Genomic DNA, 12,745 nt, shown 5'->3' with positions numbered 1-12,745 from the left:
TTAACCGAAGGAGTTACCTATTCATCTTTGTAAATTTATTTTGAAAGATGTATTTGCAACTAAAATTGTAATTCTTTTGACTCAGAATATTGTAACCACTAATTCTTTTTTTTGAACTTCGCTACTTATGATAATTTGGGGCCGTCGAGCCAATGTTGTAATATTTTGGAACCTTATGGACTAGGGAGTTTAATTGAGGGAATGGGAACACAGTGACCTTTTGGGTACCGTACGGATATTTGTGAGTATTTTTTTTTGAAAATCATTTATAATTATGTTAAAAATTCGAGGACGTGACAACTTGGTATCAAAGCGTTTAGGTTTGAATACTTTGAGACCGTGGGGAGACTTTAGTCTCATGGGTTCAAAATCATAGCAAAATTTTTACATGATATGTGTGCTTGCATTAAGGAGTCTGTACATTGGCATTACATCGCATTTACGATAATGTAGATTGTCAAAGCATGGTTGGCTTGTGTTGGGAAAGTCGAACGTTTAGTCTCACGATGGAGTCGTGGTTGTTATTGTTGATGGTTGTTGTCGTTGATTGTGTTATGTTTTCAATCCTTGTAGCGCGATGCCTCCGAGACGTGAGAATAACCTTGCTAGGGAGATTGTAGCGGCACTTGCGGAGTCGAATCTTTTGAATTCAGCATTTAGGGCTAACACGAATAACCGTGCCATGGAAGCGATGAGGGCGTTTCGCCGTATGAAACCACCAGAGTTTGATGGGGAGAGTAGCGATCCTCTTGTGGCTGACCATTGGCTTGCACAAGTTTGTAAAATTTTTAACGCTCTTCGGATTACTGAAGATGACCTACGAGTGAGTATTGTGGCCATTCAACTTACTGGCGAGGCGAATGAGTGGTGGGAATCGGTTTTAGGAGCAAGAAGAGACGCTAGGAGAATGACAAGGGTGGTTAATCGAATAAATGAACCTGATGTAGAGAACCTGACTTGGGCTGAGTTTGAAGAACTCTTTGAGAATCAATATTTTCCAGAAACGTATCGCGACCAACTTAGAGAACAATTCGAGAAACTAGAACAAGGTAATATGACCGTCTCCGAATATGCTACGAAATTTCAGTCTTTGTCCCGTTATGCGCCGGAATTAGTGGCGTCAGAGGAAAGGAAGTGTAGGCGTTTTGAGAAGGGATTACACCCATACATTAAGTTGTTGGTGGTGAGCCAGCGCATTGGAAGGTTTTCTGAGATTGTCGAATGTGCAAGGAGTGTTGAGAATCCAGTGGGTGTGCAAGGAGAATTGAACGTGTGGGAACCTAAGCAATCGACCGCTAGTGCAAGTTTGCCTTCGGGAAGTTCTGGGAGCCAAGGGAGGAAGAGACAACGGGAACCACCTCAATCATTTCACGTTCAGCAGAGTTTTGGACCACTTACTTCATCGGGAAGTCATGGAGTTTCTATCAAACCGCAAATAGTGTGCCATCGGTGTGGTCAGTCAGGTCACTTTCGTGCTCAGTGTTCGCAACAACAGAAGACATGTTTCATTTGCGGTGCACCTGATCATCTTGCGAGAAGATGCCCTCAAAAAGTAGGAGAGCGTAGTGGGCCTAGTTCAGTGAGACCAGGGCAGAGTCTTGTTCGACATCATTCCCAATTCCAGTCTGCTTCAGGTCAAGGGTCACGAGTTGAGCGAGGAGCGAGTCTTACCATTTCTCAAACTCCAGAGACACCAGATGTGTGGGGTAATTTCTCCTCTCTCGTTTAATCCTTTGCTAGGATTCTTTCAATTTGGGAACATATCATCTTTCCGTGGTTTGCATCTTTTCTTTGACTTGAATTTGAATACCGAGGATTCCTAGACCATTCTCATTGTTGAGTAACACCTCCAGATAGTATTAGCCGAGACTATGAGTTGGTTGTTTCAGGTTGTCATTTTGTCTGTGATCTCAGTGTCTTACGTGAGGTGAGGTTTGGTCTGGTCTTGAGAAAAGATTGGTTATGCCAGTGTTGTTTGCTATATGTCGAACGTGTCTTCATCCGAGTTTTTCTTTTACCGCTCTTTTCTCTATGGTTTAGTTGAACCTTGGTTGAAATTGTATATGAGCAAGTTATCCATGAAGTCGTTTGTTCATTAGCTTGAATAGATTTTGACATCTGCATCAATTACCACACGATCCTTTCTAGTGCTACTATGTGCTGTACGAACCCTTGTCATGAAATACCATGTGGTGTACCTACTATTGATTTTGAAGTAACTATTGTTGATATCTATGAGTACTTCTCGCCTATTATTCTCATTCTACTCCTTATGTTACGATTCATGGTATAAAATCTCGTTAGTCGAATTGGAATTCTGTTGCCATGGTAACAAGTTTCTTAGTTTGCAGTTGCTATTCACTTGATCTCTGTTGTTACAACCTCTATCTATCAAAGCTAAGTTAGTAGTGATGTCTTCAACGACATCGCATCTTTTTGTGTTGTCAAATTCAAATCTTGTTGTGATTGTGGCCTCTCTCGGGCGTTTAAAAAAAAAAAAAAAAAAAAAAAAAAAAAAAAAAAAAAAAATCTGATATAGTCCTCAGCCTTGGAGGTACATGGTTTGTTCTATACTGTTTCGTTCTGGCTTATCAAGAGTTATGCACCTTTCGGTATTAGTCTAATTATGGTTGCGCATCTTTTGTTAGTTTTGGCCCTATCTTTCATATTGTGCTCATCATTGGTATCAGGATACTCATTTGCCAAGGCATATGTACTCGTTTCCTAGACTCGTGGACTAGTGGGGCAGATGAAGTTACTTTTCCTAGATTCTTGGGTTTGTTATGAGTTGGTGCATTGAGTTTGTGGCCGCTTTAAAGATTTCCCATATTCCATATAATACAAATTCATTGGTGCCGTTAGATGCGGACTTGCCATTTTTGCCTACTTTAGCATCACAGTTTGTTGTGACTCCTCAACGTTGAAGTTACTTGATTTGAACTTACTTTTGCTTCATATCGGCTTGCTCATTTAGACTTTATCGATTGGTCTAAATTCCGTCATTGCAGCCTCTGGTCTATTTATTGAAAACTGCTACTCTATTCAAGTTCTTGTGTCTTAACACTCACTTATTGGAGACAATTTTTTTTTGGTGACCTATTGGTTAATATTGATTTATAGTTGTTGTTCGATTCAAATTCACTTGTTGTAGTTGGTCTCTGTGATGTTCAAACTTGTAGCCTTCGTGGTAGTCCCTTGACTCTGAAAGTATAAAACTCATTCTATATTGCTCAATTTCACTCTGTTAGAAGTTTTGCTTATCCTTGGTATTGGACACATTGTCGATCTTGCATCAGTTCGTTTACTTAGTGAGATGTCCTGTTGCTATGTGTTTGTCCTCAGTATTGAAATCTATCATTTACAAGAGATTGTTCACAAACTCATTTGGCTTGTAGAGCAATAAGAAGGTCATGATCGGTTATTTCTATGTTCCTCGGTACGTTGAGTTGGTTGTTTAGCGAATTTAAAGATTTCATGTGTTCCTTGGATTCCGGATGCCTCGTCCCCATTCTTTAAGTCCTTGATTAGTGTTGTCTGAGTCTTGAAGCTCACTGTTTCGTTTGAGATAACCGAAGGACGATGTTGACCGTTGTTGATACCCATTTGTCATTCGAAGTGGGAGGACATATTTCGTAAAGTATCGCCGCATTGAGGTTAGTTTCGTTGAGGCAGAAAAAGGAGGAGCTTTTATAGTTTGAAGAATGCGTTATGTATCGGATACGGTGCGTGTCTTTCGGATACCCAGGCGACAACCGACGAAATCCAGTTGGAAGAGGCGATTGATCACCGCCCATTCCAGATGGAAGTCTCGGGAAGTCAATTGGACTATCGGGTATTCTTGAGGCATTTTAATACATAGGTATTGAAGAAGTATGAAACGAATCCGTTGCATGTGTTAGAGAGGTCCGAAGTTGAGTTAAAAGCCGACGTGTCCTAAGGTGAGAATCCGACACGTATCCTAGATTTGTGTAGCCAAGTTTTGAGAGGCAATACGATACGATTAATATGGGTTTACATGGGGAAAGGGGGGACGAAGTTCAAAGGAGATATCCACCTTCATTTTAGTTGATTGATGTGAGTATGACGTAGCACTTTCATGATTATTGAACCGTTGCATACGTAAGTTGTTGTGATTTTGCGTATCTATATGATACTTGGTAGCGTTGGACCCGGTTTAACAAATTTCGGGACGAAATTTCTTTAAGGAGGGTAGGATGTAGAGACCTGTAAATTTCTTTGTTAAATTTTTATGTTTTATAAAGGGATAAGTGATGGTTTAATGTGAAAATAATGGTTGTGGGTTCATGTGCAAGGATTTGGGAGATGTGGGTGTTAGTGCAATTTGGTGTATATGTGTGTGTGTGTGTGTGGCAGGGGATTTATTTCCCCTCTCCACCTCTCAGTCTCTCAGTCTCTCTCCCGATCTCTCTCTCTCGGCACCTTCTCCATCTCTCTCTCACTCTCACTCAAAACCCAACAAATCAACTTCAACCCTTCATCAATCAACCTTAAATCCTTCACCTCTATGCGTATTGGAGCTTGAATCGCGTTGGTAGGAGCTCGGTGACCCGTAGTTGGCTTGGTTTGGAGTTTGAAGTTCTAGGGCTTGTTCAATCTCTTTGGTTTCGGCTTGGATACTCGAGGTAGGGAATTCTACCTCTCTTTATATGTTATTTGAGTGTTCTTGTACCATTTTTGAGCTTGTGTTGTTAGTTATTGAGATTGGATCGAAATCGGAAAATTCTGTCAAAAATCGTCTGGAAAACACTCTCCCTACCGGTAGAAACTTCTTGCCTACCGGTAGGACAAGTAAGAACTTTTTCCCTCAACCAGCTCAAACGTACTGCAGCAGCTCAAAAGCTGCTCAACGTATCGAGTTTCTACCGGTAGGAACTTCCTACCTACCGGTAGGTCAAGCTGCTCAAGCTGCTTAACGTATTCATTCACCTACCGGTAGAACTTGTTTGCCTACCGGTAGGCCAAGTACAAAGTCGTTTCATTCAAAATGTTGGCTCTTCTGTTCGCAGTTTCTACCGGTAGGGTTTCTTTACCTACCGGTAGGTCAGGTGTCGAATTCTTCTCTTCTACCGGTAGAATTCAAGCACCTACCGGTAGGTGATTGAGCTGCTACAGTGTCTTTCAGCAGCTTTTCATACGTTCTTTCAAACCACTTTTTGGAGCCTTTCATCGACTCTATTGGGTTCGCTTGCGCATTATTTCTAGTGTTTAGAGGATAATACATATTTCATACCTAAAATCGTGTCCGATGGACTTGAATGAACTTAATGGGTTAATTATCACGGAAACTAGGATCGACGGATTGACGTTAATGGATTACGGATAAAATGTGTTATGTTACCGCCTTAATTGAACTGGAAACCGCAGTGAGTAGTTGATGCGTGGGTCATGGGTTTAACTTGAAGTAAAAGGTTAGTAGATTGCTTAAAGGGGAATTAATGACGGTTTCAGAACAGGTGAATGATAAGAGGACATAAAGGGTAGCTATTCAATGAAACGAGAAACATGTAATGTAAGGGTTGATTTCTGTTGAACCTGAAGCTGGGAACCAAATGTGTGATTTGGATGTACGGGGTCCCGAGCACCCGGAACATGGATTGGATGTACGGGGTCTTAAGAACCCGGAATGAGAATCGGATATACGGGGTCCCGAGAACCCGGAATGAGAATTGGATGTACGGGGTCATGATCACCCGGAATGTAAATTGGGTATACGGGGTCCTAATGCCCGGAATGTCTTTTGATTGATATCGTGATGTGACGATGTGAAGGATTTCTTGTGTGCCCATCAAGGATCCATAGGGAACTTCTGAGATACTAAGCGGTTGGAACGTAACCATATGAGGTGGATGTGTGAAGATCGAAAGATGAGTAAAAATGAATTCAAAGGACAAAGATAGGTTAATTGACAAGAGTGAAGTGTTCGTTTACGTTCTAAATTTCTAATATAGTACTTATGTCTTATCCATGCTCCTTTGTTATCCGAAAGTCTATGTTTCATCGGCATCTTTTATCTCATTTGCATATAGAGTTTGCGTAGACTTTTCTACTGGGCTAGTGTAGCTCAAGCCTTATATTATTTCAGGTGCTAACCCGGAACCATAGCTTGCATTGCTTGGCGTGCTTGGAGTGTGGACATTATTCTTTGAAAGTTAACCGAAGGAGTTACCTATTCATCTTTGTAAATTTATTTTGAAAGATGTATTTGCAACTAAAATTGTAATTCTTTTGACTCAGAATATTGTAACCACTAATTCTTTTTTTTGAACTTCGCTACTTATGATAATTTGGGGCCGTCGAGCCAATGTTGTAATATTTTGGAACCTTATGGACTAGGGAGTTTAATTGAGGGAATGGGAACACAGTGACCTTTTGGGTACCGTACGGATATTTGTGAGTATTTTTTTTTGAAAATCATTTATAATTATGTTAAAAATTCGAGGACGTGACATTTTCTCACGGTCTTCTGGTGCCATAAGAATTTGATTATAACCTGAGAAACCATCCATGAATGAGAGCATGGCATGTCCCGCCGTATTGTCAACGAGCACATCGATATGCGACAGGGGGAAATCATCTTTAGGGCTCGCCCTGTTCAAATCCCTGAAATCGACGCATACCCGGATTTGTCCGGTTTTCTTAGGAACTGGTACAATGTTGGCGACCCAAGTAGGGTATTGGGAAACCATAAGAAAACCAACATCGATCTGCTTAGTGACCTCATCTTTGATCTTCTGCACCCAATCCAGCCTCATCCGCCTTAGTTTCTATTTTACGGGTTTAGCATGTGGTAGTAGAGGAATTCGATGCTCCACTATCTCTGGGTCAATACCGAGCATGTCTTGATGAGACCATGCAAAAATATCACCAAACTCCGTAAGTAGTTCTTTGAAATCCTGATATTCCTCTGGGGACAAAGTGGAGCCCACTTGAACCATTCGGGGATCGCTCTCATCTTTCAAATTTAACGTAACTACTTCTTCTTTTAACGGCTGAGCATGCCTTTGATCTTCCCTTTCGATGAAGGCATGGACTTCCTTGGGAATATCCCCATCGAAATCTATCTCTTCATCATCAGGGTCGACACAGTTTATGTATAAATCATCAAAGTAGTCAAAAGTTGGTTCTTTCATTCCAAAAGGCCCCTCAGGGCTACCAAGTACAGCAGAATCAAACTCAAAATAAAAGCTATGACGTGGAGGGTCAAGAGGCACAAACTCCGACTCAAAGCTAAACTCAGAAGACTCCGTGTCAGACTCAGACTCAGACTCAAACACATCATCAATGCAAGTTAAGCGCAGTTTGAAAATGCAATTTTTAAGGCTACCCTTGGCTTTTGTAATAAGAGAGGTGGGATCCTCAAGGGCATCGGGCCTGAGCATGAGCACTTCGGCTTCTTCAGCTTCCTCGGCCAAACCCACTCGAGAGAACTCATGAAACAGCTGCTCCAAGTTTCCCTGATTGAAAGATCCCAGCCAGTCAGTCTTGACCTTCGGCTAGTTAAGCTTCTTCTTGAATTCCATCCTTGCTGGCTCCTCATCGCTATCCGACCAGGTGTCGTTAGCGAAAATCTCAAAACCCGATAGCAGCTCCCCAGTCTCTGAATCAATAAAGGGCTTAGCCTGCCCTGTGTAAACAGTGTTTCCCTTCTCGTAGACGAAGTAGCTGTCAGGATCACCATAGAGGGTTCGAGGTTTTCCCACACATTTCCTTCTTTTGGCATCATTGGCTGAGGCGATGTACCCCAAACTAAAGCGGCCCTCGCAGGAAGGAAAGTTAGAGAATTCCGAGATCCATTGTTGGTGAATCCCTAAGCCCAGCCCAGGTATATAGGACATCCTTATCATAATATCCAAAGCAACAGAGCTTATGATTAAGTCCCCATCCACGTTGATGGCCAAAATAGAGCCGGATGTATCGAAGAGAAACCTCCGAGATCCACGTCTTCTTCACCATGCATAATTCCCAGAATCAGAGTACCATCCTCCTTGAGCGGGCGAATGCCTGAGTACCCACAAATTGTTAACGTGCCAGTAAGAAGTCCTAGCATGACTTTTTGGTGGAGAGTAGATGGCACAACCATAATATTAGATCTATGGAGCCACGGCCTGCCAAGCAGGAGGTTGAAAGTGGCAGGGATGTCGACAACATGGAATTCAACATCCATTTCAAAGCCCTCAACATCGAGCTTAGGCATCAGCGTGCCCTCGACTACACGACGAGTGCTGTCGTATGCCTTAACGGCCAGATTGGAAGGTGCAAAGTCCTTTTTAGTCAATCCCAGACAGTAAGCCACCCTTAAAGGGCAAACATTGATTGTTGAACCGTTGTCGATGAGAACAGTCGGAACCCAGAGCCCTCGGCATTTGACGGTGATGTGCAAGGGGCGATTGTGGTCGACCCCTTCAACTAGCAAGTCTTTATCAGTGAAGATCATGGTGTGCTTGGAAGTAGGTGGGAGGATAAGAGATATCATCGCTTCGGGAGTGATGTCAGCTTGAATTTCAAGACGGGAGATAGTGTGGCAAAGTTTTCGTCGATGCTCATGGGAGGAACAAATCAGTCCCCAAATCGATATAGCAGCGGGAATCCGCTCAAGTTGTTTCTGAATCATGTCCGTATCCGGGGTGCCAACAGGTACCTCAAGTGGTGCAGACCTTGGGAAGGTAGAGGGCTCGTTCCTTTGGTTAGAAGGGTTGGACGAACTTCCAGCCTGCAGATTAGCAGGCTGAAAAATCCGTCCACTCCTCGTAACATTGTGAACGTTTCCCAAAGAGGGCACGACCTGAGGGTCTTGATCAATATCCTAGAGGTCAGCAGGGATCTCACCCAGTTTGTACTTCCCTTCGTTGGTTGCTGGTGCTATCGTAGGCACTTCCAAGTCTAAACCCAAATCTTCAGCCAAGTCTTTTACCAACAGTGTGTCCTAGAAGTCCAAATCCTTGACCGCCGCGATCTTTGCAACAGGTTCTGAGTTGGCAATGAAAGGAACATCCCAAAGTCCACCATCGGCTAAAGAGCAATTGACAGTCCAAACTTTTGCCCCAACTTGGATATTGACTACATCATCGATGTCCCAAAGATCGGCTAGCGGGATAAGGTCCGTTACCATGATACTGTAGTCTTCCCTAGTCGGAAAAGGAACTGTAGGGCGTGGAAGTCCTTCATCAACGATGTAGAAAGTGGGGTCATGCTCGACATTAGATACTGAGTTGACAAGCCTATAGACGGTAGAGGGGAAAAAGCATTCCCCTAAGAAACGAGGTTCTTCTTGAACGAAATCATCCTCGACAAAGTGAGTCATGTGATCTGGCAAAGCGTAGCCTTGAAGAGGATTAATGTCAAAATCCAACGGAAATTGCCAAGTGGGTTCAGGATCCCAATAGTATTCCTCTTCGGGAAGCAAAGGTTCGGGCTGTTGGAATAGCATATACAAGGAGATACCATCCAAAGGATCGAGCATCGCCTGGTTGTGTCCGACCTGTCATTCTTCATTCCAGGCCTGGTCATGCTGAGGGAGCGGAAGATACTCGGGGTGTAATGGGAAACCTTCTAGCTCAAGTTGGTTCCACTATTGGATTAAAGGAGCGGCATAATCATCACCGTCGGCTATAGACTAACCCACGGCCTGCATGCTAAGTTCAGGCTCTTGCTCAAAGAATGCTGGTAGTGCAGCCCTGAATTGGCTTTCAAAGTTCCGAGAAGAACTAGGATCCGTTATGACTGGGATAGGATCACGACGAGTCGAGGTAGGACCAAGTCGTATAAGCTGAATAGGGTCATCATGGAGATCACCAATGATTTCGTTGAAGAGATCGAGGCCTGTCTGCAGGAGTTGAAGAGTTAGGTTAGGATGAAAAGGTTCTCCAATGAACATGAGTTCTACTTCTGGCTCCAATGGTATAGTTACGACCGGTTTCGGCTGATTCATTGGGATTATATGGTCGGTGGGGTTGAATATGGTGGAGCAAGGGTTGATTTGAGCAGAGCTGAAAGATATGTGGCTGATATGTGGAGCAGCATTGTGCTTTGGCATGGAATTGGAAAGGATGTTTAGTTTTGGAGATGGTGGAGGTGGAGCTTGAAAGGTCCCTTCATCTATAAGGTCCTGAATCGCATGACGGAGATGAAAGCAGGAGTTTATAAGACGACCAGCCCCTTGGTGATAGGCGCAGTAGAGATTGGCTTTAAAATTGAGTGAAGGATTTTTGGGTAGAGGACTTGGATCAAGGGGCTTCAAATGACCTGATTTGATCAACTTTTCCATAACAGAGGATAATGGAGCCTCGAATGCGGAGAAACTGCGGGATTGATTACGAGGCCGGTTGTTCTGTGGAGTCTGCATTTGATTGACGTCGGCAATGTGATTGATAGTGTTGGAGGAGGCGTTAGTGCCACTAGTTGCTGCGTTGGAGAAAGTCCCACCCCCAAACAGTGCATTGGTGTTGCCAGAGTATGCCCGAGGTTTTTATTTTGGAGGGTTAGAGGATTCCCCTCTTGATAGAATACCACTTTGCAGCGCATCCTCGATGGCCAGGCCAGAGTCGAAGAAGGTTTCAAAGTTTGCCGACGCTTGAACAAGAACCAAATGTTTAGCATAATCTGGCTGAAAATTGCGGGAAATGATGCGGAGTTGATCCCTCTGGGACGCTCAGTCATTAGAGCGGCTTTGGCCCCCCACCTCTTGACAAAGTCTGCGAAGGACTCCTTGGCTTCCATTTTGGTGGATTCAAGTTCCCGTGTCGTCATTTTCAACAGAGAGTTATAACTGTATTGTGAAATAAACGCAGCAGCAATATCTTCCCAAGTCCTCCTCTTAGCAATGTCAAGCGACAAGAACCAATGAAAAGCCGGACTAGAGAGAGTTTGAGGGAACAGTTGCGACATGGCTTCGGGCTCGACTGATAAGAGCTTCATGGTAGCGTGATAACTATAGAGATGAGTCTTAGGGTCACCACTGCCATCAAACTTGGCTAGGTCTAGTATTTTGAACTTGTCGGGAAGCTTGGCATTGGGATACAAACAGAGACGGTCCAAGTCGATTCCCCAAGCACTGATCTTTTCAGATTTAGAGACAGATTCCTCCAGCTTGGTGATCTTGGCCATAAGAGCAGCCAAATCAGGATTTTGAGCAGGCCTAATGACAGCAGGGTTCAGGCTAGTGGCTATTGCGCGAGCTTCTCTCGGATTGGGCTGAACTATGAGTCACCCTGCATGATTCGGGTCCTCGACAAAGATAGGTTTTGCATGAACATCCTCATCGACCTCACCTCCCCCTTCTGCTACTGGCGAAAGATGAGTGTTAAAGAGGTCGTTCAAACGAGTAACATTGGCATCTGTCTGAGCAGCCTCTGTTGCATGGTGGCGATGCTATTCTTAAGGCTTGTGGAACATTGCTTCCACAGTGAGTGGTTGGGGTTAATCTGCCATGATTGGTATTTCAGAGGAACTTGATGAAGATGAAATAGTTGGTGATGTCGGAGGTTCAACTTCCTGAATAACTGAAGACGAGCCTGATTGAAGAGTAGCCAACAGAGAACGCGGAGAGTTTTCCGTTGTGACTGACTGGGATTGTAACCTGACAAGCCTTTGAACCGGATTCTGATGCAGACGTTCCCAAGTGGGTTTGCCTTTCTGCTTCGATACTCTCCGTGGTGGTGCAATGATTCATAACTTTGCTTGCAGTAAAGTAAGAAAAGGTTCAATAGGGTCCTGCAATAACTTTAATCTAAATAAAAGACAAAAGCGGAAGCGCAATCACTGTCGTCAGTGTCGTTCTAGACTTTAGATCTAGAAGACAAGTCTGTCTTCAGATGTTTGGACACTGCCAGAGTCCTCGGAAATCCTTTCGAGGGTGTATCCTTTGAATAGATCGACGAACACTAAGAGATGTCAAAATAGCCTAAGCCTTTGACTATTCCATTCTCGAAATTTCAACTTTGAATTTAGAACAACTTGGTGTAGATGACGTGATACCGGAACCGAGGCAGCGTAGGCAACACAGCGCCATAGCCTAAACAGTGTACGTGATGCGCACGATAACCAAGGTGGTATAAGCATCACGGCATTCTCTCCGTTATTCCTTGTTTTCTGTTTGAAACCTCGATTGGGTATGTAGACAAGGACCTAGAAAGGCTTGATTTTCCAAAGTCTTGTTAATCCAAGGACTTTGAAAATTGACAACATGCACTATCGAGATGCATGACTCTTCATCGGGCCCGAAGCAGTGTCCTAATACTTTAAGACAAACTCAAAGAATCGAAAACCTAAAAGCCGCCCTAAACATGCTCCTATGCAAACGGTATGTATGTACAGAGCATGCGATAGGGAAAACAGTAACACATAGATAGTTTATGGGGGTTAGATGCAAGTAGATCTTACTCTGTAGGTACCTGTCCTAGTTTGAGAAGTGCTAATGCTTTGTATATGCAAAGGCTGGTTTTGGCTTGTAACGGGTTCCTCAGACTAGAGCCAAGATATACCTCCCGCTGCCCGCGTAATCGCAGAGCAACAGTCAAACGGTAGAATGACTCATCATCATCGAAAGAAGTTGGTCATTCGGGGTCCCCGAGCTCCGGTAAACCGTTCCGGATTGCCAAAACGATCCAACGAAGCTTATCCCATATTGATGCAAATGAAGAATGCTGAAAATTGATTTAAGAAAAGAAGAATCACATCGCAAAATGTCTTTTCAAATTTGGCTCACTTTATTTAGTCCATTTTAAAA

The sequence above is a fragment of the Rhododendron vialii genome, chromosome 13a, assembly GCF_030253575.1.
Source record: "Rhododendron vialii isolate Sample 1 chromosome 13a, ASM3025357v1".
Classification (NCBI taxonomy): domain Eukaryota; kingdom Viridiplantae; phylum Streptophyta; class Magnoliopsida; order Ericales; family Ericaceae; genus Rhododendron; species Rhododendron vialii.
This window is presented reverse-complemented; position numbering follows the sequence as displayed.